Source organism: Thalassophryne amazonica, chromosome 6 (assembly GCF_902500255.1).
Source record: "Thalassophryne amazonica chromosome 6, fThaAma1.1, whole genome shotgun sequence".
Lineage (NCBI taxonomy): Eukaryota > Metazoa > Chordata > Actinopteri > Batrachoidiformes > Batrachoididae > Thalassophryne > Thalassophryne amazonica.
In genome coordinates, this window is record NC_047108.1 from 92003240 (window position 1) to 92024002 (window position 20763).

At 40.1% G+C, this 20763-nt stretch overlaps 1 protein-coding gene across 1 annotated transcript in view; it reads right to left on the minus strand.

Annotated features, from left to right (window-relative positions):
* LOC117512653 (cadherin-4-like) overlaps positions 1-20763 on the minus strand; it is a 990586-nt gene that overhangs the window by 151398 nt on the left and 818425 nt on the right. The gene's annotated exons all lie outside the window — the stretch shown is intronic.

Sequence of the window (20763 nt, forward strand, 5' to 3'; positions counted from 1 at the left end):
TTTTGCCTTTAAGTAGATGGTAAATAATGTTGAGATTATTAATTTAACTTTTGCACAAAAACTAGATAGTAATATTGGGTATTCTGGTAATGACTTTATGTTATAATGTTATAATAATAATGATGGTATGTTGCAAATTTTCGACAACGGGCATACAGGTCAATTTGGTAAGTTGCATATTTCAGTCAGAGATTGTAGCATATATGCGACGATGGGCGTTAAGGGGTTAATGTTGATATACTGAATTAGTTTCATATATAAATGAAACCATGAGTGAAAAGTGGCTTGCTTTTGATGTCTCCTGCTACATGTTGTGTGTTGTGTGTGTGGAAAGTAAGTGACACTTCCTTATAGCAGCGGGCAGGGTGCATAAAGACAAAAACTTTGGCTTGTTGTTTGTTTTGGCTTGGTGATTGCCTTTGATTTTACTCAGAAACCCCTGCGGTGCATAAACTTGAAACTAGCTTATCGGTAGCTAGCAGTGTACTGAGGCAATACTAAAAGTTAGCGGTTCACTGTAAGTTCCGCAAAGTTTTTTAGTGGTTTATCAGTTTAGCTTTACAATAGGTAACTTTTCAGTTAGCGGATTAGCGGTTATCAAAGGTAATTTTTCGATTAGCTGTGCCGAGGTCCATCAGATGTGTTTTTGCTTGTGACAATTCTTTTGTTGCACTTTGTTCATTTGATTTTTACATCATCTGGCCTAATAAAGCGTCTGTCATCTGTCATCTGCATTTCCTTCTTCAATCTCAATTCTTGATGGATTTTTGTTCTGTTTGCTTTGTTTGATAGGACTAAGGATGGCACACAGAACTTCTTCATGGATTTGAGAAATTTCAATTACTAATAAACTTTAAAGTGAATTAGTTTAATTAGGAACTTGGCCATTCAAAATGCTTCTTCTCTCCCAGTTCGTGATGGATTTCAGATCTGATAGTACTATTTGATAGATCTGAGGTGTGTATGGAACTTATTCAGAAACTTATTTGAGAAATTTTAATGACTAATGAACTTACAAGCTAATTAGTCTAATTCATGATTTCATCACTCAACATGCGCCTTGTATCTCAGTCCTTGATGGATTTTTGTTCTGTTAATTTTGTTTGATAGAACAAAGGATGGCACACAGTACTTCTTCATTTATTTGAGATATTTCAATTACTAACGCATTTATAAGCTAATTAGTATAATTACAAACTTGCCCATTCAAAATTTTTCTTTTCTCTAAATTCTTCATGGATTTCAGATCTGATGGTTATGTAGATGCACACCAAGGATGTGTACAGAAGTTATTCATAGCTTTGCAAAATGACTACTTAAAATGGGGGACTCTTCTCATTTTTCAGATGCAGGTGCACCCTATTTCAATAGGGTGGTACAATTACAGGTGGCAGCACTTGGCATAAGGTGGTTTTGCAATGCAATATAGTGTGCTGCCAATGACATTATCAAAGCCACAGTAGCATTTTAAGATTATGTCTGGCCATCCTACGCACACCATCGCAGCAACCTATTACTAATGCATGTGAACGGATTGAGAATTGCATATTGCTTTTCGCTGCTCTAACAAGCTTGTTGCTAAAGGTGTTGCATAGAATTGTTTTGCAAATGTGTACAGTTTAAATCACTAATGAAATATGACCTAACTTAGACTAATTGCAGACTTATACATTCAAAATAGATCTATCTCAGTTCATCATGAACATGAGATAAATCCTTAAATGCAACTTGCCAGGTGATCTCCTGAACCAATGGTTCTCTTGCTGTTATTGGTACTATGACCAAAGCAGATGGTCACCACTCTGAGTCTGGCCTGCTTGAGGCTTCTTCCTACAATCAAAAAATGCTCAAGGGAATTTTGCCTAACCACAGTTACCAGTGTGCTTGCTCTGGGGATGACTTACATTTTGAATTTGGGGTTTATAAATAAACTGAATTCAACTTAATTGAATTTTAGTTTGTTGTGTATGGTTTTAACCTGATTCATGTGTAGCACCTCACCACAACTTATGCTGTGATTTCCCAACAATTTTCCCAAAACATACCCATGAATAATGAAAAGGGTAAATCCTTTTATTCAGAATAAATCAGGAGAATAATTCCAGTCGGAGTTCTGTGAGACAGGCTATTGCACCATTTCCTTAAATTTAAAGAAACAGGCACAGAAATAGGTAATTTCTTAGACTAAAAAAAAAATTAGTTTTTTCCCCTTTCGTGATATCCTCACTTAGATGGTCCTGAACTACCTCACAATTTGCAGTAACAACGTATCTGGGAGTGTGCACTCTTGACACACATCACCAGAACCATCTTTAGTGGATGACAACACCACAGGCAGACAACTGGTCCATCAGCACCTCACAAAAGTAACTGCTTGTTGTATCTGTTGCAACTAGGTGAAACACAAGTATCCATTTGGCCTCCTATAGCCATTGTGGTCCTCAACACTGAAGCACCTGCATGTTGGATGATGCCCAGAGAAACACACCACATGGCCAAAATATTGTAGCTGACATTACCTCACAATGCAAGTAATGGTTCCCATCTGGGTTTCCCAAAGGACCTGTTCGTTTGACACAAAGTCATTCCTGCAGTACCCAAGGATCTACCAAAGAGATCCAGACACCAAGTTCCAAAGACATCCAATTGTCATCTTAGTTCTTGGGTATACTGTTGAATTCTCAAAAACATACAGTAAGACAGTGATGTGGGATCTAGAAAAGTGAACATTAGTGATATTTTTTAATTTCATTGTCATGCACAGTATTTTTTTTCTGGTGTCATGTACAATGATAATAATAAATTCTATTCTATTCTATTCTATTCCATTTACAATCAGGGTGCAGCTACTTACTTATTAAGGCACTGAGAAATAAAGTGCAAAAGGAGTTAAAAAGAGGAATTAGAAGTAATGTTTAGAGTAAAAAACATGCCCAAGTACCACCAAGCTCCTGAAGACTTGGACCTTTGTTCTCCTGCAAAGGTATCAGCATGGCCAAACACCTCTGCTCAGAAATTTCATGACTTTGTAATCTCTTCCCAGGGCCCAGTTTCATAAAGCATTCTTTTAGTCTACTAAACTTACTTAGTCGACTAGGTTAGTCACCCCACATTAGCCATCGAATTTCAGTTTCACTAATCTACAAATTTAGCTGTGTTACATTAGTCTACGATTTTCATGGGCATAGCAGTCTCACAAGTGTTGTTGCCAAGAAACGCCTCCAATGCGTGACTTGGAAAAGTGGATTGCATCACCGATAACCTGTTGAAAGGCATAAAACTTCAGCGCAATCAAAACGTGATGAAGGGCTGGCTGTGAACATCTCCAATGGATTATTCCGGTCCTGGAACACCCGCTTCCACAGCCACGTTTGAGGTAAGACACTAACATTTTGTCAACGAAAATAAGATTAGCCTCCTCTGTACCAGGCGAAAACCTTCACAAAACTTTAGCCAACTAAGTGCTTTGTACAATGACTAACATCAAAATATTTGTCAACCAAATGAATTTATTTGACTAAACAAGATTAGACTACTTCACAAAAATGGGCACAGGGCCCGGTTTCATAAAGCAATCTAATCTTTCAGTCCACAAAACTTTCTTTGTCGACTACAGTTAAGCCTGGTTCACACGACAGGATTTTAAAATTATCTTTAGGTTAACAAAACCTGAGACCACACACGTGAAGATAAAAAATCATGGATCTAACAGGTTTGGTCGTACAGTGTGTGGTGTTCAGCCACACGGTAATACAACAACCCACACACGAACAGATTTAACACATGAACATTTACAGTTCAGACAGGAAATCTCGCCAAAATCTCTTGAGATTAAACGTGACTTCAGAGTAAACAACGGAGGTACTTTGTGGACTATTTAAAACAGAGGGAAAAACGATAAAAAAGGAAAAGGAAAGGCGTTCTTTAAAGAAGTGGAGACAGCGCGACCACCGGACTTTCTGGTAAGTCAGAACAACTGTTTTGATTTTATTTTCCGCTCCGTACGTCCATCACGTATGATGATTGGCTGCACGTCACATTCAGCAGGCTGTGAGCTCGTTTGTGGTCGGAGGACACAACACACGCTGCGATATCGGGCCAAAAAAAACCAACATGTTGAATATCCCCGATTTGCGATCGGAGCGCTCCTGACGCCCTTCCGAGCAGATCAGAGCGCTCTTAACCCACCACACACGACAGGAATATCTGATAAGATTATCTTTGACGTCATCACAATTGTCGGGGCGTCCTTACAATTGTCGGAAGGGGAAGATCGGGTCCGATATCGGCCTAATTATCCTGCCGTGTGAACCCGGCTTTAGTTGCCCAACATTATCTGTCTAATCACAGTTTCACACCGATGGTTAAATTTATAGATTAGCCAGCTTAACTTAGTCAACGGTTTTCATGGGCATAACTGCCTTGCATGTGCCGTTGCCGAGAGACGGCTCCAATGCACAACAGTTTTGTTTACTTCCGGGTTGGTCATTCCTATGAACTATGTAGCCTTTGTTTTGTTCACTAGCTTTATTAACATTTACGGACCCATACGAACAGCAGAATGACGTACTTAGGTCTTAGCCTAGCAGTTTCTTCTTCTACACTTCCAAGCCTTTTTGTGTACACAATGGTGCTCAGCGTAACAGCGATGCCTGGTGGCTCTTGTGAGAACTGTCACAAACACATCATGACAGTCTTCTGCTGCAACCATGGCCTAAAGCGGACGACGGTCTCCTTTTGGAGGAATATGAGTGACGTGGAGGTGCTTGAGTGTTCCATCAAGTGGTGGTACATGATAGCTGCCTTTTTTTGAGGTAAGACACTGAAGTTTTGCCAACTAAAATAAAATTAGCCTCCTCTGCACCAAACTAAAAACTTTTGTTGGGTAACGTGAAACTTTAGCCGACTAAGCGCTTTGTGCAACGACTAACATCAAGAAACTACTACTAAGTGACTTTATTTGACTAAACAAGATTAGGTTGCTTTATGAAACCGGACCCAATTTAAAAGGTCAAGGACCCAGAGATATGAATGCCACTGCTGACATAAGATCTACAAGTTCATGACTTTCACCATAAGCAAATACACTTCTGATTGATGAGTTCAGCAAGTCATTGAAAGTCTGTCTCTTAGACTTGTTCCAGGACAAAAGCAAAGTGAGACAGTGCAAACAAAAAAAGACTAAAATATTGAATATCTTGCGGTGGATTGTGATTGTTAAGATAAAAGGCCTCACAAATACAGCCCTAGATATTTCAGCTGAAAAGAGTATGAGAAAAGGTGTTGAAGTGGAGGTGGCAGCAGTATGCACATTTGGTGTTGACTGGAAACCTGACAAAATGGGCTGCTCCCTGCCAAGGCTGGGCCAGACTTTTGGCACGAAGCAAAAAGTTTGACCACATTACACCTATTTTGACGTCTCTTCACTGGCTTCCTGTCCCAGTGAGGTCGGATTTTAAGGTGCTGCTACTAACCTAAAATTATTCATGGACTGGCACCTCCCTACCTAGCTGACCTAATTAAACCTTACGTACCGGCCTGGGCTTTATGTTCTCAGGGTGCAGGACTACTTTGTGTCCCTAGGGTGAATAAGAAGTCTGCGGGTCACAGAGCTTTCTCTTATTATGCTCCTGTTCTGTGGAATGTTCTCCCTGCATCAATAAAACAATCAGATTCTGTGGAGATTTTCAAGTCCAGACTTAAAACGCACTTATTTTCCCTTTCATATTTCTAGCATACTGGTACAGTTTTTTTACGCTTTTTACTCTTTTAATTCATGTTATTAGTAATTGGAGTGGGCCGCGGCCTCAACTTCACCTAAATTCTGGGTCTTTTAGTGAAGCTTAGGGCTAGCAGCGGCGATCACCTTAGTATTTCTTCTGTTTTTCTTGTTGATTAATGCTGGCAAATTATACAGTATTTTTTGTCTTTCTGATGCCTGATTCTGTTTTTTCTCTGTTTAAGGTGCAGCTCCATCCAGAGATGGGAGTTGTGTTTGTGTTGGCGATCCTCCTGTCCTGTGCACCAACAGCAGTTCTTGTATATTCGTTCGTGAATTGTTCTGTGAATTATTTCTGTAATTTATGTTTGTAGCATGGCCCAAGCAGAGGGTCACCCCTTTGAGTCTGGTCTGCTTGAGGTTTCTTCCTCCGAGGGAGTTTTTCCTTAACCACTGTTGCTCTGGGGGTTGCTAAGGTTAGACCTTACCTGTGTGAAGTGCCATGAGGCACCTCTGTTGTGATTTGGCGCTATATAAAGGAAAATAAATTGAAAATTGAAAAAACTGAAATTACAATGACCTCCAATGCTTTAAAATGGACAAAAAAAACAGAGACGCATGGAAGAAAATGGAAAACAACCATCAAAATAGATAGAAGACCTGGCCTAAAGAGAAATGGAGGAATATTTTGTGGACTGATGAGAGTAAAATTGTTCTTTTTGGGTCCAAAGGCCACAGACAGTTTGTGAGACGACCCCCAAACTCTGAATTCAAGCCACAGTTCACAGTGAAGGCAGTGAAGCATGGTGGTGCAAGCATCATGATATGGGCATGTTTCTCCTACTATGGTGTTGGGCCTATATATCGCATACCAGGCATCATGGATCAGTTTGGATATGTCAAAATACTTGAAGAGGTCATGTTGCCTTATGCTGAAGAGGACATGCCCTTGAAATGGGTGTTTTAACAAGACAATGACCCCAAAAATCAAATCAAATCAATTTTATTTATATAGCGCCAAATCACAACAAACAGTTGCCCCAAGGCGCCTTATATTGTAAGGCAAGGCCATACAATAATTACGGAAAAACCCCAACGGTCAAAACGACCCCCTGTGAGCAAGCACTTGGCAACAGTGGGAAGGAAAAACTCCCTTTTAACAAGAAGAAACCTCCAGCAGAACCACGCTCATGGAGGGGCAGTCTTCTGCTGGGACTGGTTGGGGCTGAGGGAGAGAACCAGGAAAAAGACATGCTGTGGAGGGGAGCAGAGATCAATCACTAATGATTAAATGCAGAGTGGTGCATACAGAGCAAAAAGAGAAAGAAACACTCAGTGCATCATGGGAACCCCCCAGCAGTCTAAGTCTATAGCAGCATAACTAAGGGATGGTTCAGGGTCACCTGATCCAGCCCTAACTATAAGCTTTAGCAAAAAGTAAAGTTTTAAGCCTAATCTTAAAAGTAGAGAGGGTGTCTGTCTCCCTGATCTGAATTGGGAGCTGGTTCCACAGGAGGGCAGCCTGAAAGCTGAAGGCTCTGCCTCCCATTCTACTCTTACAAACTCTAGAAACTACAAGTAAGCCTGTAAGCCCCAAGCACACTAGTAAACCAGCAAAATCTTGGTTCCAAACCAACAAAATTAATGCTTCGCAGATGTGAAGAAATCATGAAAAACTGTGGTTATACAACTAAATACTAGTTTAGTGATTCACAGGATTGCTAAAAAAAGCAGTTTGAACATAATAGTTTTGAGTTTGTAGCATCAACAGCAGATGCTACTATTATTGTGAACACCCCCATTTTTCTTTTTTTTTTTTACTAATAGCCCAATTTCATAGCCTTAAAAGTGTGCATATCATGAATGCTTGGTCTTGTTGGATTTGTGAGAATCTACTGAATCTACTGGTACCTTGTTTCCCATGTAACAATAAGAAATATACTCAAAACCTGGATTAATCTTTTTAGTCACATATCAGTACTATTATTCTGAACACTACTGTACCAAAAAAAAAAAAAAAAAAAAAATGTCAGCATATACAGCAGTGTTTATCGGAAGCTAATCTCAGAATGATGTGCTTATTGCAATCCGTTTAGCACACATTCAACACGATGCCACAAGGTACGCGGTGGGCAGCTTGGATCTGGACATTGAATATGTTGTGTTAAATGTGCATAACCATTTTAGCATCTCAGCCAGCAGAACGACGCAACTGGGGGAATTTTGCAAGTTTGTGGAGGTGAATGAGTGCAACCTGCTGTGGCACGTCATCACAAGGTGGAATACTAAAGTACTGGAAGACCCTGAACAGGTTTCTTCAGAGCCTCAAGGTGAAGAAGAATGACACAAGATTTTGTGCAAGTGTTTTGCAGAGGAATGCATTGAAGTATCTGAGATGTACTTCTTCCTCAGTCACATTCCGAAGGTGTTCTCAGACTGCATCGAAGCACTTGAGGACAAATCTTTCAGCGTAACCTCTGTGTTTAAAGTCATGAATCAACTGAAAGGGGAACTTGAGAGGAAGCTGAAGGACAATTTATTTTTTGGCTTTGCCATGAACATCAAAACAGCAAAGTTGTGATTTGGAAAATAAATGTGGGGCTGATTTCATTGTCTTCTATGAAAGACCATAGAAATGTGTAAGTTTAAGTGCGACTTCTCTGAGAACAGCTTTCACAGCAAAGTGCCAAAGCTCAGCTTCACAACTGCTGTATTATGAAGAGTATAGCGACGCAGTCCAGTCCGGCAAATGAAAGATGTTGGCATGGATGGACTCTATGAGGAGGACAGAATGATAGAAGCTATTCTCAGTTATTCAGAAATGGAAGGTCACCACGGTGAGGAGCGGAATCTAAAGCTGTTTTCCAAAGCAGATGTCCCACTTGTGAACCTGAGGAAGGTCAACGCCTACATCTTCTCCATCCTGTGCAACAACGCACATACAGAAGGTGTCTTCTCAATGATGACCTCAGCATGGAGAAATGAGAGAAATTGTCTGGATGTGGACAGTATCAAAGCAGAGCTGCAAATTTGTGTGAATTTCACATTTAAGTGCACAGACATGTACCATAGATTCCTTGCAAACAAACAAAAAACAAAAAAAAAAACTCTTGGAAGCAGCCAGGAAAGGGCAAAAATAAAAAATAAACATTCACATCTTTGGTGAGTATACCAGAGTCATATTTGTCATGGGGTTCGATGTTATTTTTCAGTTTTTATTCCAGCTTTGTTCAATCTTGAAAAATGTTCTTTTTGCTGTTATGGAAATGGTCACCCTACACCGCGTGGTGCTGATGAGAGAGATGATCCCCAAAAGCAATCATCCTGAAATTCCAACACATGCTCAATGTGTTACAGGAGGAAGAAAAATATATATAAAGAGCACTGGAACAGTTTTACAATTAAAAACAAAAACCCTATTAATTTTACTAGCTAAGCAATTACTTTCATCCAAAAAATAAAATAACATACATCCTTCATGTTTTGAAAGCATCAACCCCGTTAAAGGCCCAATGGCGCACAAAGGAGGATTTGAATGGCAGTCATGAAAAATCAGAGCTGTACTCGAACACCTCGTACAGCAGTCGGCACAACCATTCTGCCACAACACATGCACTCCACATTCGTGTCGCGCTGGAAATTCAATGAAGCGGTGTCGAGATCATCTGACCGTGGTCGCAACATTCATACAGCATGTCATATGCAGGTCAACCGTTTGGACCGCAGTCGAGCGGCTGCACGAAATGATAAACTTTGCAAGACTCAAACTTTCTGGCACCCATAAATTTCATGCTACTTGTGTGAACTAGAGTCCCTGGCATGACGCTCATGTGACTCCTAATGCCATCTTGGGGCCAAAATAACGTTCCCTGGTAATCTATCTACTTGTAAATCCAGCTATTTTATTTATTCCCTGAAAATGCGGGTTGTTGTGCATTTGAATGCACAAATAGACACAACAAGGACTTCTAGATGTACAGATTCCCTTCAATCAATCAATCAATCAATTTTTTTATATAGCGCCAAATCACAACAAACAGTTGCCCCAAGGCGCTTTATATTGTAAGGCAAGGCCATACAATAATTATGTAAAACCCCAACGGTCAAAACGACCCCCTGTGAGCAAGCACTTGGCTACAGTGGGAAGGAAAAACTCCCTTTTAACAGGAAGAAACCTCCAGCAGAACCAGGCTCAGGGAGGGGCAGTCTTCTGCTGGGACTGGTTGGGGCTGAGGGAGAGAACCAGGAAAAAGACATGCTGTGGAGGGGAGCAGAGATCGATCACTAATGATTAAATGCAGAGTGGTGCATACAGAGCAAAAAGAGTAAAGAAACAGTGCATCATGGGAAACCCCCAGCAGTCTACGTCTATAGCAGCATAACTAAGGGATGGTCCGGGTCACCTGATCCAGCCCTAATATAAGCTTTAGCAAAAAGGAAAGTTTTAAGCCTAATCTTAAAAGTAGAGAGGGTGTCTGTCTCCCTGATCTGATTGGAGCTGGTTCCACAGGAGAGGAGCCTGAAAGCTGAAGGGCTCTGCCTCCCATTCTACTCTTACAAACCCTAGGAACTACAAGTAAGCCTGCAGTCTTCAGATCCGAACAAAAGAAAAATTTGGGAAAATAAAGTTAGCTGTGTGGGATGGAAGTGACTTCATCGTCAAGCTTTCGATGTTTGCCTACAGTAAATTTAGTGTTCAGTCCCATGTACAGTAAAACTCACCTAAACCGTCATCATATAAACCGGATATTCACAGTCACCGGAGAAAAAAAAAAAAAAAAAGTCCCAGTGTTTTTGTATTGTTTCCATGTAATGAAACCGTATATAACAGATTTTGTGTAACTGATTTTTCACTCACATTGGATAAAATACCCCAATCCGATCACAATGCATTTCCATTAAAAACTCCTCGCATGTTGGACGGAGTCATGTCGGTGAATAAAAAAAAACCTGTTTATTTTTTCACACCTTGTTCAGACTCTGATCTGCAGCCTGGCGTGCACCTGTTAAATCAGACAGTGCGAAAGGCTGTGATTTGACACTTTTCTGCTTTCACTCTTTCCTCTCATATTTTAATCATTTTTGCAGTGCGCACACTGATTACATTTCAGGATCACATGCATTTGGCAGAAAAGTCTGCAAATTTACAATGTAGAGTTGGAAAAAGAGGACATTGTCCACCTTACCTTTGAATTGGAGGTGATGACTGCAGAAAGAAAAGCTTGTTGAGGGTCAATTAATCCAGAATAAGCATAATCCAATAACACAGAGTTACAGAAGCATAAATCAGGTTTTAAATATTAAATAAATCATCATGAATTGTAAATTCATGTAAATTTGATAGCTTAACTATTTTTATATTTATTTTGATAGCACCTGTACCGTGCTGGTATGTGGTTAACTGATAAGAGAAACATTGAAAACATAAAAAGGTTCATTCAGCAGTTCAGCACAGTTGGCCCAAAATGGCGCCATATTCTCAGTTGTGGCTACTCTCTGTATAAAGGGATTCTAGCTTGACCTAGTCATGAACATTGCTCAACCTATTCGCAAACTCTGCCGTGTCAATGCATGTCATTGCTCGCATGTGTCTTGCACAGTTACGATGAGTTTACTCATTAGCACACCAAGATTGTGTGCCAGTGTGGGATCAAATTTGTGCAAGTGTCAAGAGGCTTTTCAAGCATATCATCTAATGACACTCATTGGCACAATGAATATGTGCCAGTGCGGGGATCAAATTTGTGCAAGTGTCAAGGTGGCAATTACAGGGCATCAAGAAGTATTTACAACGCTTCGCTTTTCCACATTTTGTTATATTACAGCCTTAATCCAAAATGGATGAAATTCATTTTGTCCTCAAATTCTATATTACATACCCCATAATGATAATGTGAAAAAGATATTTTGAGATTTTTGCACATTTATTAAAAATTAAAAATAAAAACTACAAAAAAAAAAATCACATTACATAGTTTTCACAGCATTTGCCATGAAATCAAAATTGAGCTCAGGTGCATCACTGATCCTGTTTTCACCGATCATCCTTGAGATGTTGCTACAGCTTAATTAGATCCACCTGGGGTAAATTCAGTTGATTGGACATGATTTGGAAAGGCACGCACCTGTCTACACATAGGTCCATCAGTTGACAGTGCATGTCAGAGCACAAACCAAGCATGAAGTCAAAGGAATTGTCTGTAGACCTCTGAGACAGGATGTGTCAAGGCACAAATCTGGGGAAGGGGTACAGAAACACTTCCTGCTGCTTGAAGGTCCCTATGAACACAGTGGCCTCCATTATCTGTAATAGAAGAAGCTCCAGTCACCCAGGATTCTTTCTAGAGCTGAACACCGCATTTAAACTGAGCGATCGGGGGAGAAGGGCTTAGTCAGAGAAGTGACCAAGAACCCAACGGTCACTCTGTCAGAGCTCCAGCATTCGTCTGTGGAGAGAGGAGAACCTTCCAGAAGGACACCATCTCTGCAGCAATCCACCAATCAGCCAGTGTGATAGATGGGCCAGACAAAAGTCACTCCTTAGTAAACGCACATGGCAGCCCAACCTGGAGTTTGCCAAAAGGCACCTGAAGACTCTCAGACCATGAGAAACAAAATTCTCTGGTCTGATGAGACAAAGCTTGAACTCTTTGGCATGAATTCCAGGTGTCATGTTTTGGAGGAAACCAGGTACCATCACCACAGTGAAGCCTGTGGTGGCAGCAATCATGCTGTGTGGATGTTTTTTCAACTGCAGGAACTGGGAGACTAGTCAGGGAACTGAGGGAAAGATGAATGCAGCAATGTACAGAGACATCCTGGATGAAAACCTGCTCCAGAGCACTCTTGACCTCAGACTGGGTGAGGGTTCATCATTCAGCAGGACTATGACCCTAAGCATACAGCCAAGATATCAAAGGAGTGCTTCAGAACAACCTCTGAATTTCCTTGAGTGAGCCGCAGAGCCCAGACCTGAATCTGATTGAACACTCTGGAGAGATCTGAAAAGGGCTGTGCACCGACGCTCCACATCCAACCTGATGGAGCTTGAGAAGTGCTGCAAAGAGGAATGGACAAAACTGCCCAAAGATAGGTGCACCAAGCTTGTGGCATCATATTCAAGAAGACCTGAGGCTGTAATTGCTGCCAAAGATGCATCAACAAACTATTGAGCAAAGGCTGTGAAAACGTGTGATTTCTTAACTTTTTTTTATTTCTAATAAATTTGCAAAAATTTCAAAGAAACCTTTTTCATGGTGTCATCATAGGATGTTGTGAGTCGAATTTTGCAAGAAAAAAAAAAATTTACTCCATTTTGAAATATAGCTGTAACATAAGAAAATGTGGAAAAATTGAAGGGCTGTGAATACTTTCCAGATGCACTGTAAATTAGGTGGAAGGAAAAAGGACCACAATAAAGCTTGATAAAAACACTGTGACAAGCAAGACTTGGATTTAGTTTGCATTCGGTTCAACTTTCAATTTCAAGCTCACAAAAAGAAAAGGATCCTTTTAACTTGAATTGAAGCTTTGTGCATTATATCTTCCAGACAGCTTCAAACAATTTCTTTAGTGACACTTTGTTTGAAAATGAAAGTTTGCTTCCTTTTAAAAAAAAAAAAACTCTTTGGATGAGTAAAAAAATGATAATTTATGGAAGCAATTTTAAAAACAGATGATTCATGAAAACAAGAGCAAAATAACACACTGCAAGAGATACTATGACTGTGACTGCATGCATTTAACAAAATTTGTGCATAAACATTGATGGAAATACAAACAAAACCTAGAAAATTGGTGCTATCACATTAAAAAAAAAAAAAATCAAAAGAAAATAGTAAGTGGCTTAATTGTGTCACACACAAACACACTAAACTATAAAAAGAAAGAAAGGTGCTCAGGCAATACAGCCTGTCAAGGCCGTGCTTGTTATGTGCACTGTAGTGTGCTTCAGGAACTGACTCTGGATCAGTGAGGAGCAGGACAGTACAAGCAGCTTGTCATCGCAAATCCCTGAGCCCAAAGTCAGGCTGCCCACCGCTACAAGGCCTGACAAACAGGGAGAGCTCCAAACTCAAATACCAACAGGAATAAAGAAGATCTGCTCCTGCAACACTACAGCAAAGCCCAACAGGCAGACAAACACACAGGTATTTGCCAGCAGGTCACAAACACACCAGTTAACGGAGGAGAGAAGGCGACTTTGACTAGAGGAAGGTGTTGGTGGAATACCTCACACCACAACACACACCCACACACACACACACATACCATCTGTCAAATGCACACTGCTGAAAGCAGAAAGATAAAAAAGATACTTTGTGTGTTTCGCTTTGAGAGTTTGAGCAAAGTGTCTGTATTAAGACCTTTCTCTGGCCTTTTTAAAACACAGACATTATTTGCTTTGATGCTGAGTATTGTATCTCTTCAAAAGGGAGGACTGGATTGATGTTCAACATCTTACTCTAGTTGGGATTAAAAAAAAACAATCCATTTTAAACACAGAACCAAGCTGCAAAACACCTTATATTTAGGAGCAGGCAAGGATACGTGAGGAAGGTTTTAAATGTGCTTCTACAAATGTAGACATGGGCGTGCTTAAAGGGTACACCATATGTCACGCTGTCGTCTGCGGCTTTGGTTGTGTGATCTCAAAATTAAAGGATAAACTTGTGTTGTATGGAGCAGGTAGCTTAGCGGTTAAAGGAGTTGGACGACTAATATGTTCATTTGTGTTTATTTCTAGTTCATGCTAGTTGTCTGTGTCCTTGGACTAGACACTTCACTGGCATTGTCTCAGTCCGCCACTTGTAAATGTGCGCCAACCTTGGATGAGTTAGTACCCTGAGTTGGACTCACTTCATGCGACAGAATCCACAGGTAAACACTAATAGGTCTTATGCCCTATACAGGACTTTCTTTTTTTTGTTGTTGTAGTCATACAGAATTCCATCTCTGTGATACTCCAACGTGAAGCTGTGATGGTACAACATGCTCATGAAGCACAGTTCCTTCAATTACGGCCACAGAAGTCTACAACCCCTGGCAAAAATTATGGAATCACCGGCCTCAGAGGGATGTTCATTCAGTTGTTTAATTTTGTAGAAAAAAGAAGATCACAGACAATGACACAAAACTAAAGTCATTTCAAATGGCAACTTTCTGGCTTTAAGAAACACTATAAGAAATCAAGAAAAAAATATTATGGCAGTCAGTAACGGTTACTTTTTTAGACCAAGCAGAGGAAAAAAAATATGGAATCACTCAATTCTGAGGAAAAAATTATGGAATCACCTGTAAATTTTTCATCCTCAAAACTAACACCTGCATCAATCAGATCTGCTCATTTGACATTGACCCTGTGCCATGACATTGACCCTACGTGTCTTCTTGCAAGGAATGTTTTCGGAGTTTGTGCTCTATGGCAAGATGCATTATCATCTTGAAAAATGATTTCATCATCCCCAAACATCCTTTCAATTGACCAAAATATCAACGTAAACTTGTGCATTTATTGATGATGTAATGACAGCCATCTCCCCAGTGCCTTTACCTGACATGCAGCCCAATATCATCAATGACTGTGGAAATTTAACATTGTTCTCTTCAGGCAGTCATCTTTATAAATCTCATTGGAACGGCACCAACAAAAGTTCCAGCATCATCACCTTGCCTAATGCAGATTCGAGATTCATCACTGGATATGACTTTCATCCAGTCATCCACAGTCCACGATTGCTTTTCCTTAGCCCATTGTAACCTTGTTTTTTTTTTTCTGTTTAGGTGTTAATGATGGCTTTCGTTTAGCTTTTCTGTATGTAAATCCCATTTCCATTAGGCGGTTTCTTACAGTTCGGTCACAGACGTTGACTCCAGTTTCCTCCCATTCGTTCCTCATTTGTTTTGTTGTGCATTTTTCGATTTTTGAGACATATTGCTTTAAGTTTTCTGTCTTGATGCTTTTGATGTCTTCCTTGGTCTACCAGTATGTTGCCTTTAACAACCTTCTCATGTTGTTTGTATTTGGTCCAGAGTTTTAGACACAGCTGACTGTGAACAACCAACATCTTTTGCAGCATTGCATGATGATTTACTCTCTTTTAAGAGTTTGATAATCCTCTCCTTTGTTTCAATTGACATATCTCGTGTTGGAGCCATGATTCATGTCAGTCCACTTGGTGCAACAGCTCTCCAAGGTGTGTTCACCTCCTTTTTAGATGCAGACTAATGAGCAGATCTGATATGATGCAGGTGTTAGTTTTGGGGATGAAAATTTACAGGGTGATTCCATAATTTTTTCCTCAGAATTGAGTGATTCCATATTTTTTTTCCTCTGCTTGGTCTAAAAAAGCAACCATTACTGACTGCCACAATCTTTTTTCTTGATTTCTTATAGTGTTTCTTAAAGCCAGAAAGTTGCCATTTGAAATGACTTTAGTTTTGTGTCATGTCTGTGATCTGCTTTTTTTTCTACAAATTAAACAACTGAATGAACATCCTCCAAGGCCAGTGATTCCATAATTTTTGCCAGGGGTTGTATAATACCTTCAGATATATCTGCATGTCTTGGTGGCGTCCCTCACTATTATCATACTTGCATGTGTAAGCCCTTGCTCTGCGTTGTGTTGTTGTGTAGACTCCTCCCATTTGCTCCCCTCGGAACACAAGCTCACGATCTCTGGCATGGAGGTGGACTTTTAACCAGGAGGCCAAAACCCCGGGTTCTGACCTTGTGGTCAGACAATCCTTTTAGCTGTTGGTGAGTGAGGTTTACCGCCTCCTATTGCACAGCGACTCCTGCTGGCCTTGGTCACACACGGCCCCTCAGTGTTTGACAGCATCCTGCTCAAGACAGATTTGCCATAGAGTACCATGTTGTTATTTGTCTTTTGGCTACCTGGCATTGTTTAGGGTCACCACAACTGATCCAGAACAGACTGCATTGGGATTTGGACACATTTTACACTGGATGCCTTTCTTGACAACTCCATTTAAACACAGAGGAACACACACAGCCCCTGGGCTTCCTAAGTGGTCTCCAAGCGAGGTACTATGTAATCAGGACCCACTCTCCTTTACTTCTGAGGTCTGATGGAATCAGCATAGAAATTGCAGACTGGTCTCAATTACCATACAGTACCATACTGTTCGGAAAATATGTTTCTATTTGTTAATGATTGAAGTAAGTGAAATCCAAGGCATATTCAGTGGTTTCGAAAAGACACATCCATAGCGGGGAATCCATCAACAATGGGGCTTGAAGAAAGAAAGGTGATAGTAAATGCAATTATTTGTATAAAAAAATAAATAACATGAATATTTGCCTTGCCAATTGCCTATGGAGACACTATGTATACAAATAGCCTTACTTTTTTAAATAGTTAATTCAATATTTATGTTAAATTAAGCACCAAATTGATTGCTTCATTTCAATTTTTATTCTGTTTGTGTGAATGCAAACCATAATGACAAAATTTATATCACAGTCCAAATACTTATGGAGTTGACTGTATGAGAGCCATGGCATTCCATTTGGAGGAAAAAGGCAAAATAAATGGAAAATATCTGAAAAACAAATCCAAGTCATGTCAGACAATTATTTCACGTGGTTGTAGCAGACAGATGGCTACTTTTGAGAAGTGGGGATGGATCGGTTGTGTTCTTGAGTGGTCGCTATTGACGACCCAAGGTGGCTTTATACAATCCCAATTCCAATGAAGTTGCGACATTGTGTAAAATGTAAATTAAAACAGAATACAATGATTTGCAAATCCTCTTCAACCTATATTCAATTGATACACCACAAAGACAACATATTTAATGTTCAAACTGATAAACTTTATTTGTTCAAATGAGCTCGGGCCCAGAGAAGGCGGTGGTGTTTCTGGATGTTGTTGATGTATAACTTTAGCTTTGCATGGTAGAGTTTTAACTTGCACTTGTAGATGTAGCAACGAACTGTGCTAACTGACAATGGTTTTCTGAAGTGTTCCTGAGCCCACGCGGTAAGATCCTTTACACAATGATGTCGGTTTTTAATGCAGTGCCACCTGAGGGATTGAAGGTCACGGGCATTCAATGTTGTTTTTTCGGCCTTGCCGCGTACATGTAGAAAGTTCTTCTGATCTTCTGATCCCAGATCTTCTGATATTATGGACTGTAGATGATGGAATTCCTAAATTCCTTGCAATTGAATGTTGAGAAACACTGTTGTTCTTAAACTGTTGGACTATTTTTTCATGCCGTTGTTCACAAAGTGTTGATCCTCATCCCATCTTTGCTTGTGAATGGCTGAGCCTTTTGGGGATGCTCCTTTTATACCCAATCATGACACTCACAATTTGTGTCCTCAGTTTCCAAACACTTATTGAGTGTTGTTAGAAGGAAAGGTGATGTAAAACAGTGGTAAACATACAACTATTTCAGCTTTTTTGAAACGTGTTGCAGGCATCCATTTGAAAATGAGCAAATATTTACACAAAAACAATAAAGTTTATCAGTTTGAACATTAAATATCTTGTCTTTGTGGTGTATTCACTGAATATAGGTTGAGGAGGATTTGCAAATCATTGTGTTCTGTTTTAATTTACATTTCACACCACGTCCGAACTTCATTGGAATTGGGGTTGAAGTTTGGTGGATGCACTGACATGTGGCCCCGGCATATGCTCCCAGATTTGACCTGGCATCGTTCAGCTTGATAGATAATAGTGAGTTGATGTCATTTAAGCAGATCTTTAATTCTCTCAGCTTACCACAAGCTGTACAACAGTGTTCTAGTGCAAGTAAATGGTATGAGACTATTGATAGAAATTGCCATGTGCCACATGTGACCATACCTCTCAGTCTTCCTATGAAAAACTGCAGAATCTGAATTCAAATTATCTCAGAAGGTCACGCTGTCTTGTACAAAATGTTCACATCAAATGCAGTAATAGTTTTTTTGTAACATTTTATTGCATTGTATCAAGTACCTACTTTCAGCAGAGGGTCTGAGTTTCTGATTATCCTTGACAAAGATTCATACAATCAATGACTTCCTTTATTCAGCCAGCAGAAGTGTGTCTTTTTGTGCCAAAGGTTTTGAACTTGTAGAGACACTCACTTATCTCTGCAGTGACATTTATGTCTCTGGGTCCTCTGACTTTGAGTTTGAAAGATGCTTAAGAAGAGGTTATGGAATCATGACGTTGCTGGACAGACATGTTTGCAGATGTCAATAGCTTTGGATGAGAAGGAAGGTCCAAGTCTTTAGGTTCCTGGTGCTCCCTACCTTACTATAAGGTTGTAAGGTTTCGATGCTAACCAGTGATCTAATTTTATGACTAAGTGACTTTGGTACTCGGTCTCTTTGGAGGATCCTAGCATAGCTTACACCCGGAATGACTTTGTGTCATTGAGGAGTATAACTTGCATGGTTATGAAGCATCAGGTGTAACATTTTGACAATGTCCTACATTTCTTTGGTTATGACCCAGCAAGCAGGTACCTCAGTTTCAAGAACTCCAGTGGCTGCAGAAAGCCAAGAAGACACCCACATTTCACCTGACTGCAGCATGTAGACTGTTGATTTTAAAAGGTGGGGATGGAATGGTTGTCTGCCTGTGTAGTTCCAATCCATTACCCAAGACCATAGTGTGGTGGATGTGACACCCAGACCTGTCCTCTTGAGTATACCAACCTTCTTGAATGTTACTGTTTAGTTGTTTACAAAGAGGACAAGCTCTTGAGGCAAATACCCCACCACCAGCAATGAATGATTCTGTCAGGCTTGTGGGGTTTTGTTAGGTACAACCCCAGTCCCAGTGAAGTTGGGACATTGTGTGAAATGTAAATAAAAACAGAATACAATGATTTGCAAATCCTCTTCAACCTATATTCAATTGAATACACCACAAAGACAAAATATTTAATGTTCATACTGATGGTGCCCATGGTATGGGCACTAACAGATTTGTGATGGCACCATCAATGCTGAAAGGTACATTCAGGTTTTGGAGCAACACATGCTGCCATCCAAGCAACATCTTTTTCAGGGACGTCCCTGCTTATTTCAGCAAGACAATGCCAAGCCACATTCTGCACATGTTACAACAGCGTGGTTTTGTAGTAAAAGAGTGCAGGTACTAGACTGGCCTGCCTGCAGTCCAGACCTGTCGCCCATTGAAAATGTGTGGTGCATTATGAAGCGCAAATATGACAACTGAGACCCCGGACTGTTGAACAACTGAAGTAGTACATCAAGCAAGAATGCAAAGAATTCCACCGACAAAGCTTCAACAATTAGTGTTCTTAGTTCCCAAAAGCTTATTGAGTGTTATTAGAAGGAAAGGTGATGTAACACAGTGGTAAACATACCACTGTCCCAGCTTTTTTGAAATGTGTTGTAGGCATCCATTTCAAAATGAGCAAAAACAATAAAGTCTGTCAGTTTGAACATCAAATATCTTGTCTTTGTGGTGTACTCAATTGAATATAGGTTGAAGATGATTTGCAAATCATTGTATTCTCTTTTTATTTACATGTTGCACAACATCCCAACTTCATTGGAACTGGGGTTGTATTTTATTGGAATTTTATTTTTGTATGGTTTCGATTTTGTTTTGTTCTCTTTTTATCACGGTGGTTTTGTGTGTTACTTTTTTGCTTGGGTTTTGTGTCACTGCTTACTCTTGTCTGTCACTTGGGTTTTTGGCGGTGGGCAGTTCTTCCCGTTTCCAGGCACTACTATGGAACTTTCCTGCACACCTGTTATTAATCAACTACTCATCACACCCTGTATTTAAACCTCTTGTTTCCCTCACTTCCCCACCAGATCATTACGCTTTATGCCTTTGCTTCCATCTCTGTTCTTTGCTCTGTTCTCGACCCGCTTTTGCCTTGCTGTGGTTTATGACTACCTGCTTGTTTTTTTGGACCATGCCTTAACCTAATGTTCCTGATACTGTTGCTGTTTTTGGACTGCTTTACTGTGTACTGTTTACCCAGTAAAAACATTTGACTGAATCCTTTTTGTGTCTGAGCTCAGGATTTGCATCAAGCCT